The sequence below is a fragment of the Bubalus kerabau genome, chromosome 18, assembly GCF_029407905.1.
Source record: "Bubalus kerabau isolate K-KA32 ecotype Philippines breed swamp buffalo chromosome 18, PCC_UOA_SB_1v2, whole genome shotgun sequence".
Classification (NCBI taxonomy): domain Eukaryota; kingdom Metazoa; phylum Chordata; class Mammalia; order Artiodactyla; family Bovidae; genus Bubalus; species Bubalus kerabau.
The window spans coordinates 55,350,312-55,368,170 of NC_073641.1; the positions used below are offsets into that span (position 1 = coordinate 55,350,312).

Genomic DNA, 17,859 nt, shown 5'->3' on the forward strand with positions numbered 1-17,859 from the left:
AAAGTCTAAAACCCTTTGACTGCTATTTGTTTCCTCAGGCTCGGGGTTCAGTCTTCCATTTGAGGAATTCTCGTGCCTTAGTGTCTTCTTATTGTCGGAAATGTCTGTCCTCCTACCCTGAGCACTGTTAGTCAACCTCTCACCCACCACACTGTCCTCGATGCCTTTGGTTCTTCAGACTCAGCACAGACAAGTGAGTCTTCATACCATTTTCCATCATTCTTCCACTCAAAGATGTTATCTTTCCAGCACATCTGCTGCCTGTGAATTCGTAACACAGATTGGTTATTAGCAAAATAATGCATTTCTTTCCTCAATTGTAAGGGGGATAACATTTCTGGAATGAAGGAGAACATTGACATAGAAAAGCCAGAACATGATCTTTAAGTTAGGTTAAATCAGAAATCATTTAAATTTATTCTGCTAGTTTGACACTATCCCTTCCCCACTCCAGTTTATATCTGGCCTCCTTCCTACACTATGGTGATTCTATTTAAGATGACCATGTCCTCCTCTATTGACTAAATCCAAACTCTACAGTTTTCTTATCCCTCCATCTCTCAGAGGCTGACACCCACGTGTTTCTCTCTTCCTTCATGAAAAATGGATATGAAGTTGCTGCACAGCACCCTCACTCACCCCTTGCCCTACAGGTGTTTCTTTGAAAACAAAGCTTTTAAACATTAATAGTCTTTAATACCTAGGCAGTCCTTGGTCTCTTTTTTTCTTTTTTTTTTTTTTTTAATTTTATTTTATTTTTAAACTTAACATAACTGTATTAGATTTGCCAAATATCAAAATGAATCCGCCACAGGTATACATGTGTTCCCCATCGTGAACCCTCCTCCCTCCTCCCTCCCCATTCCATCCCTCTGGGTCGTCCCAGTGCACCAGCCCCAAGCATCCAGTATCGTGCATCGAACCTGGACTGGCAACTCATTTCATACATGATATTTTACATGTTTCAATGCCATTCTCCCAAATCTTCCCACCCTCTCCCTCTCCTACAGAGTCCATAAGACTGTTCTATACATCAGTGTCTCTTTTGCTGTCTCGTACACAGGGTTATTGTTACCATCTTTCTAAATTCCATATATATGCGTTAGTATACTGTATTGGTGTTTTTCTTTCTGGCTTACTTCACTCTGTATAATAGGCTCCAGTTTCATCCACCTCATTAGAACTGATTCAAATGTATTCTTTTTAATGGCTGAATAATACTCCATTGTGTATATGTACCACAGCTTTCTTATCCATTCATCTGCTGATGGACATCTAGGTTGCTTCCATGTCCTGGCTATTATAAACAGTGCTGCGATGAACATTGGGGTACTCGTGTCTCTTTCCCTTCTGGTTTTCTCATTGTGTATGCCCAGCAGTGGGATTGCTGGATCATAAGGCATGTCTATTTCCAGTTTTTTAAGGAATCTCCACACTGTTCTCCATAGTGGCTGTACTAGTTTGCATTCCCACCAACAGTGTAAGAGGGTTCCCTTTTCTCCACACCCTCTCCAGCATTTATTACTTGTAGACTTTTGGATCGCAGCCATTCTGACTGGTGTGAAATGGTACCTCATAGTGGTTTTGATTTGCATTTCTCTGATAATGAGTGATGTTGAGCATCTTTTCATGTGTTTGTGAGCCATCTGTATGTCTTCATTGGAGAAATGTCTATTTAGTTCTTTGGCCCATTTTTTGATTGGGTCATTTATTTTTCTGGAGTTGAGCTGTAGGAGTTGCTTGTATATTCTCGAGATTAGTTGTTTGTCAGTTGCTTCATTTGCTATTATCTTCTCCCATTCTGAAGGCTGTCTTTTCACCTTGCTAATAGTTTCCTTTGATGTGCAGAAGCTTTTAAGGTTAATTAGGTCCCATTTGTTTATTTTTGCTTTTATTTCCAATATTCTGGGAGGTGGGTCATAGAGGATCCTGCTGTGATGTATGTCAGAGAGTGTTTTGCCTATGTTCTCCTCTAGGAGTTTTATAGTTTCTGGTCTTATGTTTAGATCTTTAATCCATTTTGAGTTTATTTTTGTGTATGGTGTTAGAAAGTGTTCTAGTTTCATTCTTTTACAAGTGGTTGACCAGAGTTCCCAGCACCACTTGTTAAAGAGATTGTTTTTAATCCATTGTATATTCTTGCCTCCTTTGTCGAAGATAAGGTGTCCATATGTGCATGGATTTATCTCTGGGCTTTCTATTTTGTTCCATTGATCTATATTTCTGTCTTTGTGCCAGTACCATACTGTCTTGATAACTGTGGCTTTGTAGTAGAGCCTGAAGTCAGGTAGGTTGATTCCTCCAGTTCCATTCTTCTTTCTCAAGATCGCTTTGGCTATTCGAGGTTTTTTGTTTTTCCATACAAATTGTGAAATTATTTGTTCTAGCTCTGTGAAGAATACTGTTGGTAGCTTGATAGGGATTGCATTGAATCTATAGATTGCTTTGGGTAGTATACTCATTTTCACTACATTGATTCTTCCAATCCATAAACATGGTATATTTCTCCATCTGTTAGTGTCCTCTTTGATTTCTTTCACCAGTGTTTTATAGTTTTCTATATATAGGTCTTTAGTTTCTTTAGGTAGATATATTCCTAAGTATTTTATTCTTTCCGTTGCAATGGTGAATGGAATTGTTTCCTTAATTTCTCTTTCTGTTTTCTCATTATTAGTGTATAGGAATGCAAGGGATTTCTGTGTGTTGATTTTATATCCTGCAACTTTACTATAGTCATTGATTAGTTCTAGTAATCTTGAGCATTTTCACACATACCTTTATTTATCTAGAATCAATGACTCCCAAAGAGTATCTCTAACCCAGATGCCATCTCTGATTTCCAGGGCTGTAAGTCTAGCTGCTTAGATGACCCCACCAACTTAAAACTTCAAAGACAGCTCAAGTTCTTCTCCATCTGAATGTATATTTACTGCCTGAGACTCACCAACCTAAACACAGGCTCTTCCTTGACTTTCTTCCTTTGTGGTATCTACTGCAGAAGCATGTCATCTAAAAATAACCTTGACAACTCACTCCCTCTTCCTATATATTCAGTTCACCTCTTCTATGACTATTGTTTTAGCTCTGCTGCTGCTGCTGCTGCTAAGTTGGACAGTTGTGTCCGACTCTGTGTGACCCCATAGACAGCAGCCCACCAGGCTCCCCCGTCCCTGGGATTCTCCAGGCAAGAACACTGGAGTGGGTTGCCATTTCCTTCTCCAATGCATGGAAGTGAAAAGTGAAAGTGAAGTTGCTCAGTTGTGTCTGACCCTCAGCAACCCCCTCAAGTTCCTAGGATTCATTTTGATATTTGGCAAAACTAATACAATTATGTAAAGTTTAAAAATAAAATAAAATAAAATAAAAAACACATTATAGATTCAATAGCTTAAACAATAGGTATTTACTTCTTAAAACTCCTGTGACTAGGATGTCTAAGGTTAAAGAGCCACAAACTCCGTTCCTGATCAGAGTCCTCCTGGATTAAAGACATCTGCCTTCTCACTGTATCCTCACAAGTCAAGAGACCAAGCAAACCCTGGTGTCTGTCTCTTCTTCTTATAGCAACTCTAATCTCATCATGAGGGCCCCATCCTCCTGATCTCATCTAAACAATTTATATCCTGAAGTCTCACTTCCAAATATTATTACAATTGGAGTTAAAGCTTTAAGGGATGAATTTTGGAGGCACACAAACATTTAGTCCATAATGAATATACTAACCCTTCTCTGTATTTACCATCAGCAGCCTTGTTCAAATCACTATACTACTTTATCTGGACTCAATCCCCTCCCTATTTCTTGCTGTAAGAAAACAGATTTTTTTTTTTTTTTTAAACAATGCAAATCTAATCATGACACTCAGCTACCAAATTCCTTTCCATATGTCTCACTTTTTTGGGATAAGAATTCAGAGTTTCATCTGGAGCTGACACCCACTTAGGTCTCTAGCTTCTTTCTATTCCCAACTGACTCACCCCTCCCTGACCATTTGGTCTCTCAAGAGGCAGCCACAATGATCTTCTTTCAGTTTCTTTATGCTTGCAGGCATTTGAAGTTTCTCTGTCTTCAGCCTGAAACTTTGCCTCTGCTTCTAGTCTGTTTGTTTAGTAGCTACCTGTGTATCAGTTTAGATAATCATTTCTGTTTCTGGATAGATATCTTATCCCAGGCCTTCTTTCTAGAATTTAGAGTATATTAGCACAATAATTGGAGAAGGAAATGGCAACTCACTCCAGTATTCTTGCCTGGAGAATCCCAGGGACAGAGGAGCCTGGAGGCTTGCCGTCTATGGGGTTGCGCAGAGTCCGACACCACTGAAGCGACTTAGCAGCAGTAGGGCAATAATTGATTACATGGTTATTGGGTTATTATCTATCCTCACCCCACCATCTTGGCTTTAGATACCAAAGACCTGGGTCTTTCTCTATTTGATTCATTTTCTACTTCCAATTTTTAGGGCACTTAGTGGATGTTGCTTAAATATAATGGTTTTGAATAAACAATTATATCGTGTAGTGCCTTCAGGCATATTTGTACTTTTATTTAACTTTTGTAGTACAGCACATTCTTAGAGTACTTATTTTTTCTCCCAGTTTCCTTCCCACCATGCTTACAAAGTTTAATTATTAATACAAGTAAAGGAGTATCGATTGATTGCCTAGAAATATCTCTGACCATATCCATTTGTGAATCCATAATAAGTGAACATACATACAAGAATGCAACAGTGAGTCAAATTCTAAATATAGGAAAAGCACATAAATCCCCATCACGTCAGTTCATATTACAGAGCTTAATGGAGCACAGGCTCCCGCCACTGTGTCCGTAAGGAAAATGTGTTTGTTTGCACTCTGGGGTAATCTAAATCTGTACAGAGTTGCTTTGTGTAGGTAGCTGAAACACTTTAAAACAATGGTTATGGTGTTGCTGACTAATTTGGGTTCTAGTTCACTAGGATATATTTCATGCTATATTGTATTTCCTCAATAAATGTAAATTATACCAATTTGCAAGCAGCACTTTTTATATTTCCCCCTTATTACATTCTATTTTGGCCACAGTTACTGAGCAACATGGAGACTGATTTATTTCCTGAGAAAAAAATAAACTATCCACTTTGTGAAGGTTAACTGATACATTAACAGGGTATAATCAGGAGATTCCTGACTTCAATTTTATATTCATAATCCTCCATGAAAAAAATGTGGCACCTTACATGTGACAAAACAGAGATGGAAACAGTCTACAAGAGTTGTGTGGTAGTTTAAAAAATAAAACCACACTTTTTCTAATGCTCCCTTATCAAGGTGATGAAGATTGATTTCCCACTACTTGAGTGTAGGCTAGTCTCAGTGACTGAGATCTAGTAATAGAATATGGTGAGATTGATGACATATCATTTCTGAGATCATGACAAGAAGACTGCAGCTTTCATTCTGGGTCTTTCTTCCTTTCTCCATCTCTCCCTTCTGGACCATTCATTCTTGGGAAATTCAGATGTCATGGCATAAGCCGCCTTAAAGAGAATCCCATGTGTCAATGTTTTGGGGACCTCAGTCCAACAAACAGAGAGGAATCAAAGCCTGCAAATGACGCTGTGTGTGACCATGGAAGTGGATTCTCCAGCCCCAATCAAGCCTTGAGATAAATGGATTCCCAGCCAAATGTCATCTTGAGAGAGACCCTGAACTAAAATCACCCAGTTACGTCACTCCCAAATTCCTGGTCCTTAGAAATTGGGAGAGATCATAATTGTTGTCTTAACCTACCAAGTTAGAGGAAAGCTAATATATGTAGGAAGAATACAGAGTTTGGTGATATCACTGCCTGGATGCCCAGGTGACACAGATGTTACTCTGTTCTTCAACTTTAGTTTCCTTTTCTCAAATCCAGGATTTATTAATTTGTATCTTGCAGAGTAGTTCTGATGTTTAACTCATATCAAGCATCCTGTATTAATCAAGCAGATGAGCATACAGAAAATAATAAATAGTGTGTTGTTTAGTTGCTGTCTTGTCCAACTCTGGGACCCCATGGAATGGAGAACACCAGTATTCCCTGTTCTTCACCATTGCCTGAAGCTTGCTCAAACTCATGTCCATTGAGTTGGTGATATTATCCAACCATCTCATCCTCTGCCACCTCCTTCTCCTCTTGCCGGCAAATAGATAGTATATATTATAATTTTATCTTCATTAGTACTTATTATTTCAAATTATTTTATGTTAAAATATGTAACATTGAGGAAATAAAAAATTTAATTGAAATAATTTGAGTATCTTTTCACAACAGTTTTACCCAACAATGATTTGGGAAGATTGAGGGCAAGAGGAGAAGGGGATTACAGAAGTTTAGATGGTTGGATGGCATCACTGACTCAATGGACATGAATTTGAGCAAACTCCTAGAGATAGTGAAGGACAGGTAAGCCTGGCATACTGAAGTCCATGGGGTCATAAAATGTCAGACAAGGCTTAGACCTGAACAACAACAAATATATCTTCCAGACCTGCATAAAAGTTAGACAAGCTGAAAAATAGCTACAAATCCAAATATAGGATGTAAAACATCTCCACATCATGGTTAAGTATTAGACGTTTTTGAGTTAAAAGTAAAAGGGAAAGTATTATCATAAGGTTTATAACTTCAGAATTTCTAACATCTGGAGGTTAGAATTTTTATTTTGGCAGTGCTTAACTTTACACTTGGAATAGCACCCTTTCTCTCCATGCCCTTCCAAATAATGCTGAGAAGAGAGTGTGCTTTTCTTTTTAACTCCTAGTTTCTAAATAGTTTAGAAAATGTAGATTAAAAACAAAAGTTTATATGTCTTATCATTATAAACGGTGTGTTAGTTGCTCAGCCATGTCTGACTCTAGCCCGCCAGGCTTCTTTGTTCACAGATTTCTCCTTTGTCCAAAGAACATTGGAGTGGTTTGTCATTTCCTACTCCAGATACTAATGGGTCTCCTGCATTGCTGGCAGATTCTTTACCATGTAAGCCACCAGGGAAATCCTATTATAAACAGAGCAACATATAACCCTCTTTCGATAGTGAATGCTCAAAATAATGACACATTAGAAAAATTTTCAAGATGTAACCAGGAGCTCAACCCTTATGTTAGTTTTTTGTTTTTTTTTTTTTTGATAATTCAAGCAAAGTTTATATTACTGGTGTGTGTGTATGAGGGGGCTGTGGTTGGAGGGCAGGTTGTTTGTTTTGAAGGACTGTGTATTTAAATCATCTGAATACATTTTGCAATACATGGGCAGCATTCAGTCAAGTGTCTGTAGAAAATTATGCTTGTCTCTAAGAAACAAAGGATGTCCTCATTCCTCCTATTACTGCAGAAAAGACAGTGGGTTCCTTCCAAACTGCACACTGATCAAATGGGCCGTGATCCAAAAAAAAGTTAGAAGTGTCCTAAGTATTTTTTCTTTTTGTTACTTGCTGAATAAGACAATTGAAACACCTGATTCTCGAATTGCTTTTTGTGCTAGATAATTTAATGGTTCCATTTCATATGAAAGACTACTCCATAAAGGGAATAATCTAACAACATATAGAAAAAGAGAAGGATTTATAGATGTGATCTCAAATTGTCAAAACCTATTAGAACTGAGAATCTGGGCAGGTACTTGAAGATATACATGTATACATCTATTTTAGGAAAATATTAATAGAGGGAAAAAGTCCCCAGATTTATTTATACTAAATTTCCAGATAATGTGACACCCCATCACTGGTCTATGTTTCACCCCAGCTGTACTTGAGTTGGATAAATAGCCAATTGAGCACTGCTTTTTGACTTGCTTTCCCCATCTGAAGAAACTATTTTTCAATTTGTTATCTTGAAATATATTCCTATGATCCATTCTACATATTTTGATATGCAAAGACTTACTTTGATTATGATCTAGGTATTGAATTGCTTTCCTGAATCTATAAAAAAAAAATGTATTGTGGAGGGAGTCTTTAATTCCTTTGAGTGATGACAGTTGAGGATCTGCTTTCTTGAAAAATACAGAAACACAAAAGGACCACAAAACAGAATGTGGCATTAAAGGCAAGCCTGAGAGATAACTATAGGATTTATGAAGATCTTGTAACTGCAAATGGTTTCTCGCTGAGAGACGTTTCTCCATACTGATAAAAGACCTCAATTTATATTATTGAAGAGGGAGCTTCTATATGCTGAGGCTGGAGAAAGGCAAGTAAAATTGTGCAAACAATTGAGATATGAAGAAGAAAGATGAAGCTCAAGTGCTCCAGTTTCAAAATTAGAAATTGGAAACTGTTTCCCAAAGAAGCAGCTGGATAAATAATGGCCAGGTTCTATAATAATACTGATGGTACATTTTAATTACATTTTGATTTAGGTAGAATCTTGCAGGTTGGCTTTGTGTCCTAACCACATTTATCACCCAGGTTTTACGGGGAAATATGTTCCAAATTTTCACAGTGGCCTTACAAATGACCTTGTAGAGCATAACCTGATTGCAATTTGGAAATGACTTCTAATTCTTTATTTTCATTAATAGTTCCTTAAAATTTTTGGACATAGAACAAGGAAAGAGTATATTAGAACTATAACATATTTAAAATAAATTTACAGAAGTTCTAAGTACATTTATAATTTGCAGTTTAGTATAATAGCAAGTTTTGAACATTTTCTGTTCATCTTTGTCAAAAATGATTGGTCAATACTAGCTATAGGAAAGCTAAAAAACTTGATAATTTTTTAGTTTCTATATACTTTTTTAAACTTTTTAAGAAAAGTTTGTTAGGTAATGGGAACTGTCAGCCCAGAACAACTGGATCTCAGGCCATGAGACAACTGTATTAAAATGAACAGAGCTCATGAATTATGAAAAATGGTGGCTGGCAGAGAACCTAAAAATATTAATGAGCAAGAGATTTATATAATGTTTACTGCAATTGGTACTCTTTAATTTTTTTCCAAGCAATGAGAAACTCAAAACATAAGCACTAAGACTATTCATCCTTAATAATACAACTTATATTTTTGAACAAATACATCCTGAAGCTATTACACGTAGCTATAAGAATTAGTGAACTATGTATTTTTTTCCTTTAGTCATTAATATACTCCTCAACAATGTGTGTTTTCAGAAATTAAACTTCAATTTAATAGTCCCCTAGAGCTCATGGAAAAAAGTGTTCATTAATTAAAGAACAGTTAATGATCCAAAAATGAAAACTGGATGTCAATAGTTCTCATATCTAGTGATATGAGATGAAAAATAATTAATGAAACAGTACAAACTCTATGACAGCAGGGATTTCACAGGACTAATAAAACTTGATCCACAGGCATTAACAATATTAGTCTCATAATTAAAAAAAAAATCTTCCAAATAAATTCTCTCTCTTTATCCTTCCCATTAAGTTTAATTGAGTTAAAAAGTGTGAGTCCTGTCAGTTGTGTCCTACTCTTTGCAAACCCTGTGGACTGAAGCTTGCCTGGCTCCTCTGTACATGGAATTCTGCAGGCAAGAATACCAGAGTGGGTGGCTATTCCCTTCTCCAGGGGATCTTCCCAACCCAGGGATCAAATATGCATCTCCTGCATTGCAGGCAGATTCTTCGCTATCTGAGCCATCAGGGAATATATGTTAAAAGTTTAAAGTTTCTTGCAAAGTACCCCAAGACAAATTTGTAACTTATTAAACTAAATTTATCTATATGCATATCTACATTTATATCTATATATAAAGAAAATATATAAAATAATTGTTTGTCATAGTAAAGATAATTCTGTAAGCATAAATATTAATGAGACATTATCTATCTTGACAGCATACCCACTGCAAAATTTTATGGTTAATATTATGTCATTGCAAGATCAATATTAAAGATAGAATATTTGGAAATATAAATATATTGATGTTTTGACCAAAGCAATTACAGATAAACCAACAACTTACCAAAAACTGACAATCATCTGCCCACGTCAGTCTCTCTCTTTATCTCTCTAAGGTATCATATACATGAGCTGTCTGAAGGTGGTAAATAAAACATAGTGATATATCACTTTATAGACTTCAATGAAAAAGGAAAATTTCAATATTTAATGATTAATGATAAATTAACAGTGGTTTGTCTACCATTGTATGCCTGAAATTTAAAAAGAGAGTGATTGCTGCTCAAAACTGTCCATTAATTCAAAGATAGACTCTTACTGGTCTTTGTGTCAACCTTCCCCTAACAGGCTTTTAAAAATACCAGTACAGCAAGACAGCTCCATTAAAAAAAAAAAAGAAATCCATAGCTATGTATGTTGAGAAATCCTATTTGCTCCACCCACTTCTGTAGATTGAAAAGAGTATACTTTGCATTTTGGTTAGAAATTATAGCATTTTAAAAATTATAATAACATTATAAAGTTAAGAAATCATGATGATAAATATATTTTACTCATATTGTTGTACTGTGATTTCTGATTATTTTCTTTGTTTCTTTACTATAGCCAATTGATATAAAAATTAGGAAAAACATATTTTCAAAATGAATTGCTATACAATTGTATCATTGTATTTTACTTTAATTTGCTTAGTAAATTCATTCAATTCAAGGATTTCTTTCTTGATTACTTGATTACTTCATAGATATCATTTTCAACAACTACTTATTCAATGTTTAAAAGTAATATATTATATTTTATACTCAAAATAAAATAGCATCCTATACTTTGCAACTTGATACATTTGCTTTAAAGTCTCTGATTGCAGATAAGGAAGAGTTAATCAGAAATGGTTTACTAATTCAAATTTGCCTTTTGTATTTCTCAATGATGTATCCTAGCAACAATGTAGGCTAGTCTTTTCTTCGTATTCTGCTCTTCTTGATAAGGAAATAAAAAGATCTTGGTTCACAAGGCTTATTTACTATCATTATAAAAATTGCCAGAAATACCTGATCACTCATTTAACTTATTTTGATGGGAATAAAAGCTAACAGAAGTAATGTGACTAAATGTTCAATGGAAGGTGAAAATCAAATGCGTATACATTTCAAAGCAAGATTGTCCATATTAGAACTCATTAGAACAGCAACAATGAATCTTAGGTTTACACGTAAAAACTTTAATTGCAAATGTTCTCCAATGGTATAAACATCTTCCATAATCTTAACCTAAAGTTATGTGTGTACTATGAGAAGTCAGGAGAAAAAGTTATATTTATTATATATGCTAGTTGCATATTAAGACAAATGTAGGAGAAGGAAATGGCAACCCACTCCAGTGTTCTGCCTGGAGAATCCCAGGGACGGGAAGCCTGGTGGGCTGCCGTCTGTGGGGTCGCACAGAGTCGGACACGACTGAAGTGACTTAGCAGCAGCAGCAGCAGACACAATTGAATCTAAAATGGTTTTAAAGAACATTAATATTGTCTAAAAATATATTCTTCTAAAATAAATTTATATAATCTTAGGAACCTTGCTTTCTAACAGTTGAGGGATATTGAAATATATTTTTTGTAATTCTAAAATTTATTCATGCCTTTCCAGATTATTGACAGCTCTTTCTGATTGAGTGCAATGTTTATGCACGTTGAAGACATTGGCAACAAGTGGTTAGTTATATGACCTCTTTCTATCTGAGCTGAGATGTCCATTTTTCCCAAGTCAGCAGTGGCATAGGGACTATTATCTAGAGTGGTAAATTTAATTATATTTTATCAGCCCTTAATGCTAACACAGAATCTAATATTAAAATATGCTTGCTTGAGAGCATGTTTCAAGTCCAAAATGAAATAAAAATATTCACATCTAGTTATTAGATTGAACATTTATGCTAAGAGGCAGATCAGTACAGTGTATAAGAACAGTCTTTGATGTCAGTTGGTCAGACTCAGGTTCACAGCCTGGCTCGGGTTTGTCTCAACCCTAGGTTGTTATTTTGGGCACATCTACTCACCTCAGAAACTTCAGCTTTATTAAACACCAAATGAGAATCATAGTAGTACGGAGAAGAGAAATTGGTGTTTTCTACATGTATTGACAGAAGATTGCATATGACAGCATCTATCCCAGTAGACTAATAAGATCCATTAGTCAGCAGTTCTGCTGCTGCTGCTGCTAAGTCACTTCAGTTGTGTCCGGCTCTGTGCGACCCATAGACGGCAGCCCACCAGGCTCCCCCATCCCTGGGATTCTCCAGGCAAGAACACTGGAGTGGGTTGCTATTTCCTTCTCCAATGCATGAAAGGGAAAAGTCAAAGTGAAGTCACTCAGTCGTGTCCGACTCTTAGCGACCCCATGGACTGCAGCCTACCAGGTTCCTCCATCCATGTGATTTTCCAGGCAAGAGTGCTGGAGTGGGTTGCCATTGCCTTCTCCGAGTCAGCAGTTCTACAACCTTTTAAAAAGCATCTCAGTCACTTAAATAAATAAAACAAGCAAAAAAAAAATGGTTTCCTACATTTCATTTTGGTTTTGTTTGTTTGTTTCCAGTTGGGGCTTCTCAGGTGGCACTAGTAGTAAAGAACCACCTGCCTGGCAATGCAGAAGATATAAAAGAAGTGGATTCAATCCACGAGTCAGGAAGATTCCCTGGAAAAGGGCATGGCAACCCACTCCAGTATTCTTGTCTGAAGAATCTCATGGACAAAAGATCGTGGAGGGTTACAGTCCATGGGGTCACTAAGAGTTGGACATGACTGAAGTGATATGGCACACATACACACACATTTCAGTTATCTTGGAACTCTTTGAGGAATGTTATTTTTAGTTATTACTGCAGTAGAAATATGATGTCAAAGGTGACTGGTGGGTGAAATGGCAAAAACAAGAAAAAAATGCATGTTATTGTCTGTCCATAATCGTCACCATTTACATTAGCTTTGAGGGGGAAAAAAAAATCTGGTAAAACAGAATGCCTTTCTTTGGTCAATATTTTTAATTTCCCTTCATTTAAACAATTATTGTAACAGAAGACAGACATTATCTCCAATTACCATCAGTCTCCTGGTAATATATCATGGTAATATATGGTAATATATCATGACTCCTAGCAGATATATCCACCCTCCCTCTCTATCTATTCAGGTTGGGGCAGGAAATATATAATGCATTCAGTAATCCCAACAAAATAAGTACGGTATGAGGAGGCCTACTGCTCTCTTTTGTTTTCCTTTTGGGGATAATTACTACTATTTAAAGCTGAAAATGCATATGTTGAGTTGTAGGCCATTTTGATGTATACATCAACATGGACTTCAATTCCATCTGTGAGTTCATTCTTGCTATGTCAAAGATACTTCAGGAGTTCACAAAAGAGATTTTTCTCCCCTGTTAATGTATCAGTTAACCTTCACCCATGGATAGTTTATTTTCTTCTCAGGAAATAGATCAATCCCCATGTTGCTCAGTAACTGTGGCCAAAATAGGATGTAATAATGGGGAAATATAAAAAGTGCTGCTTACAAATTGGTGTTATTTACATTTATGGAGGAAATAACAATATACCATGAAATACATCCTAGCGAACACTAACCCAAATTAGTCAGCAACACCATAATCATTCTTTTAAAGTGTTTTAGCTACCTAGATAAGGACTAGAAATGAATTAATGCTATGATGAATGAACTATTCATGTTTCAAGGCAATGATATATGTGTTAAAAATTAAAGTATCATGATATTATTTTGAGACAGAGATTAATTATTTAAAATCACACTATTTATTTGTCTTTTGGTTGAGATACTGGAATGCAGACATCAATTATTTTATGCTTTAAACACCATATTTTAAAAAAAAAGTACTTATTCAATGATTGAGTGATAATGGCCAGTTACTATTTATTTTACAAAATGCCATTAATATTAGCTACAGAAAATGTCAAAACAGATTTCCTGAGTCTAACACTTTATTTATAAATTATCTGCATCTACTATTTTAAATTATATCAGGCAAAATATTCTGAGTTTAGGTTTCATGAATATTGTAATGCTTTTTATATGAATTTTTAAAATGTTGATTATATATCAAACACTTACTGCTTCATACATGAATAGTTATTTGCTCAAAATTCAATGAGAAGTCCAGATTTACTGAAACTTGAAATTAACCACAACAGATTTAACACTTATCTCAGAAGCTTACTTTGCTTCTGATACAATTAATGTAAGGGATTCAAATATAAGTAGATAATTTGAAGGATATTTAGTTTGGCTCAAGTTAAGATGAAGAAAGATTTCTTGAAATTAATGAACTGAAATGATTAACAAAAATAAAATTGCATAATTATGTATTTTGTAAGTTTATAAATTTCTTCTTTCTTAAATGATAAACAGTTGAAAAAGTAATTATATAAGAACAAAGTAAAATTTCCACTTTTAGAAATATGATGTGTTGATTTTAATTAGAGAAAATGATCAACCGTGAATCAAAATATAATGCCCAAGGGTTTCTCCAGGGAATTAATAATAATAACAGTAATCATATAACTATCATTTATTTAAGATGAAATAATAGTATACTCAGCAAATCGTATAAGATTATTTTATAAATTTTATAGAGGAAATTGTCTTCCAGGAGTTAAGTCAATTTCCGAAGCTGCAGGTTCATAAATACCAAGTCAGGATTTTTAACCTGCTTTGAGTCTGTTTTGATTCCTCCACTTACTTAGATGAAATTTTTGGAAGATTTTACTGATATTTAATGAATGTATTATTCTCAGAGGGGGAAAAGGCATACTTGCACTGAAAACTAATTGCCTGTAAAATCAGTATAGTTGGCCTTTTGAATCTATGAGTTCTGAATCCTGAGATTCAACCAACCACAGCTGGAAAATATTTGGAAAAACAGCTTTTCAGAAGGCTCCAAAAAACAAAACTTGAATTAGCTGTCCTCTGGTGACCATTTACACAGTATTTACATTGTAGTAGTTACTATAAGTTATCCAGAGACGATTTAAAGTAGTCAGGAGGGTGTGGATGGGTTATACACAAAAACACTGTTTTATATAAGAGACTTGAGCATGTGATGAATTTGGTATCTGAGAGGTAACCTGGAACTGATCCCCAAAGGGACCTCTGTACTAAAGTGTATATTTTTAAACTCAGGAGAACAGGTAAAAGGAATTAAATAATAGTGATCATAATCACAACAGTAATATACTACTATTGTCAATAATTAGTATGTGTCCATTCAGATTTTGTTCAATGATGTAATTTGACTCACCCCACACATAACATTTATAACATGCTATTTCATGTAGCAATGATTTCTCCTCATTTTCCACATAATTAAATGTTCATACATCACATCATTTTTATTGGCTCATAAAATGGGCTGTACCCATTGTATTTAAGCAACCATTTGTTAGCTATCATTTTCCCTAAATTTTCAGTTAGCAGCTCTAGGGTGAATCTGTATAAAACCCTGCATTTATATACTCCTTGATTGGTTTTATAGAATATATTCTGAAACTGGGAATATATTTCCTACATTTTATTATTAATCAATTAGAAAATGTGAAAAATTGACACATTTTTCCTTACAATAGCAACAGTGATTGATATACATGTAAAATTAAAATCAATCCATGAAAAATGTACATGACATATTAAAAAGAAAAGAAAATCCAAAAAGCTTTTCAGAAGGGATTAAATAATGAATAAATACAAATATATAGCATATTTCTGGATGCTATTATATAGAATAGCAAGGATAAAAACAATTCTGGAGTCTATAAATTTAGTACTATTCCTTTTGTATGTTTGCTGACACTAAAGTTCATATAGAAGAGAAAGCACAGAAAAATAGCATGTTATTTTAAAATTTATATATATATAGATATCACACTTTATATTAAATTAAATATATGTTATTTATTTAATATAATTAAATATTACATTATTTAATATATATTAAATTATATATATAATTTTATTTTACAATAGCAACAGTAATTGAGAGAGAGAGAAAAGAGCAAAAATCTTAAGTACCCAGCTCAGTGAATTTTAATTGGGTATAAACTCAGTCCTGTTCCCTTCACACAGATTGAAATAAAAAAAAAAAAAGAATTGCATCAAAATACCAAAATAATGTTCTGCTCCTACTAAGCACTGCCCACCCTCTTCAAAATAACTAGTTCCTAACTTTTAGTTCCATGACCTAATTTACCATATTTTAAAATTTGTAGAAATATAATTATTATGTATTCCATGTAACTTTTTTTCCTTGTATGTTCTTTTTGAGTGATTTATTCATGATAGTATATATAGTTGTAATTATTTTGTAGTTTTTGCTCTATAATATTAGCAAAAACTTAATTATATAAACATTTTATTATTTAAGCACAAAAGAACATTTATGTTGTTTCGAGTTTAGAATTTTATGACTCATACTGCACTTATCATGTGTATGTATCTTTGGGTGAATATATGTACTCATTTTTGTTAGATGCATAAATGTGAGTGAAATTACTTTATCATAATGTGTATAATTTAATCATCATTTAATACTCATTGGTCATTTGGATATGCTCTCTTGTGAATACATTCTGTTTCTGCCCATTTCTTTTTTCATAGTAACTTTTTATTTATTTTGTAGCAACTCTTTATATAGAAATAATTTATCACATACTACATGGCAAATATTCCTCCACACTGGAAGTCTTTCTCTTATTGGTGTTTTTTAAATGACATCGCCTGTTTCTTAATTTTAATGTATTTTGTTTAATATATTTTTTACAAATAACTTGGGTGTGTTGTGTTTAAAATGATTCTGCATACCCTAAAGTCATGAAAATATTCTCCTATTTTTTTTATTAATAGTTCTTAGTGAAACAACTCTGCCTCTGTCTCATCCATTACAACCCGTCTCCCTAATCTGTGACAAGTCTGTTCTCCATCTCTCTATTTTTCTCAATTTGGTAATGGTATATGAGTGGAATCATATACTGTATGACTTTGGGGATTGGCTTTTTTCATTCAGCTTAGTTTCCTGGAGATCCATGCAAGTGTTGTGTTTATCAACATCCTGTCCGTTTGACTGAATAGTTTTCCATGCTATAGATGTACAACAGGTGGTGTAACAATTCACCCATTTAAAGAAATCTGTGTTGTTTTCCAGTTCTCGTCTATAACAAGCATCCCTGCTAACAACATGTGTTTACGGGTATTTAGTTGTGTGAACATAAGTTGCATTTCTCTGGGATCAATGCCCAGGAATGTAATTACCAGGTGGTTTGGAACTGCTGGAGGTTTAGAACTCTGTCATTTAAAATCTTGGGCGTCTTCACATTCACAGTTTTAGAGCAGAGAGAAATTCAAATATATGTAATATTTTCCTTAGATAATGTGTGCTAAGTCGCTCAGTCGTGTCCAACTCTTTGCAACCCCATGGACTGTAGCCTGCCAGGCTCCTCTGTCCGTGAGATTCTCCCGGCAAGAATATTGGAATGGATTGCCATTTCCTTATGAGAAGGCAATGGCACCCCACTCCAGTACTCTTGCCTGGAAAATCCCATGGATGGAGGAGCCTGGTGGGCTGCAGTTAAGAGTTGTTAAGAGCAGTTAAAGGTTGTTAAGAGTCGGACACGACTGAGCGACTTCACTTTCACTTTTCACTTCCATGCATTAGAGAAGGAAATGGCAACCCACTCCAGTGTTCTTGCTTGGAGAATCCCAGGGACGGGGGCCTGGTGGGCTGCCGTCTATGGGGTCGCACAGAGTCAGACACGACTGGAGTGACTTAGCAGTAGCAGCAGCCATTTCCTTCTCCAGGGCATCTTCCCGACCCAGGAACTCAACCTGCGGCTTCTGCATTGGCAGGCGGGTTCTTTACCACTAGCGCCACCTGCTGCTGGTGCTGCTCAGTCGCTTCAG

The 17,859-nt window shown here is 35.2% G+C and overlaps 1 protein-coding gene across 1 annotated transcript in view; it reads left to right on the forward strand.

Annotated features, from left to right (window-relative positions):
* Positions 1–17,859, forward strand: part of CDH18 (cadherin 18) — a 725,976-nt gene that overhangs the window by 217,393 nt on the left and 490,724 nt on the right. The window lies entirely within an intron of this gene.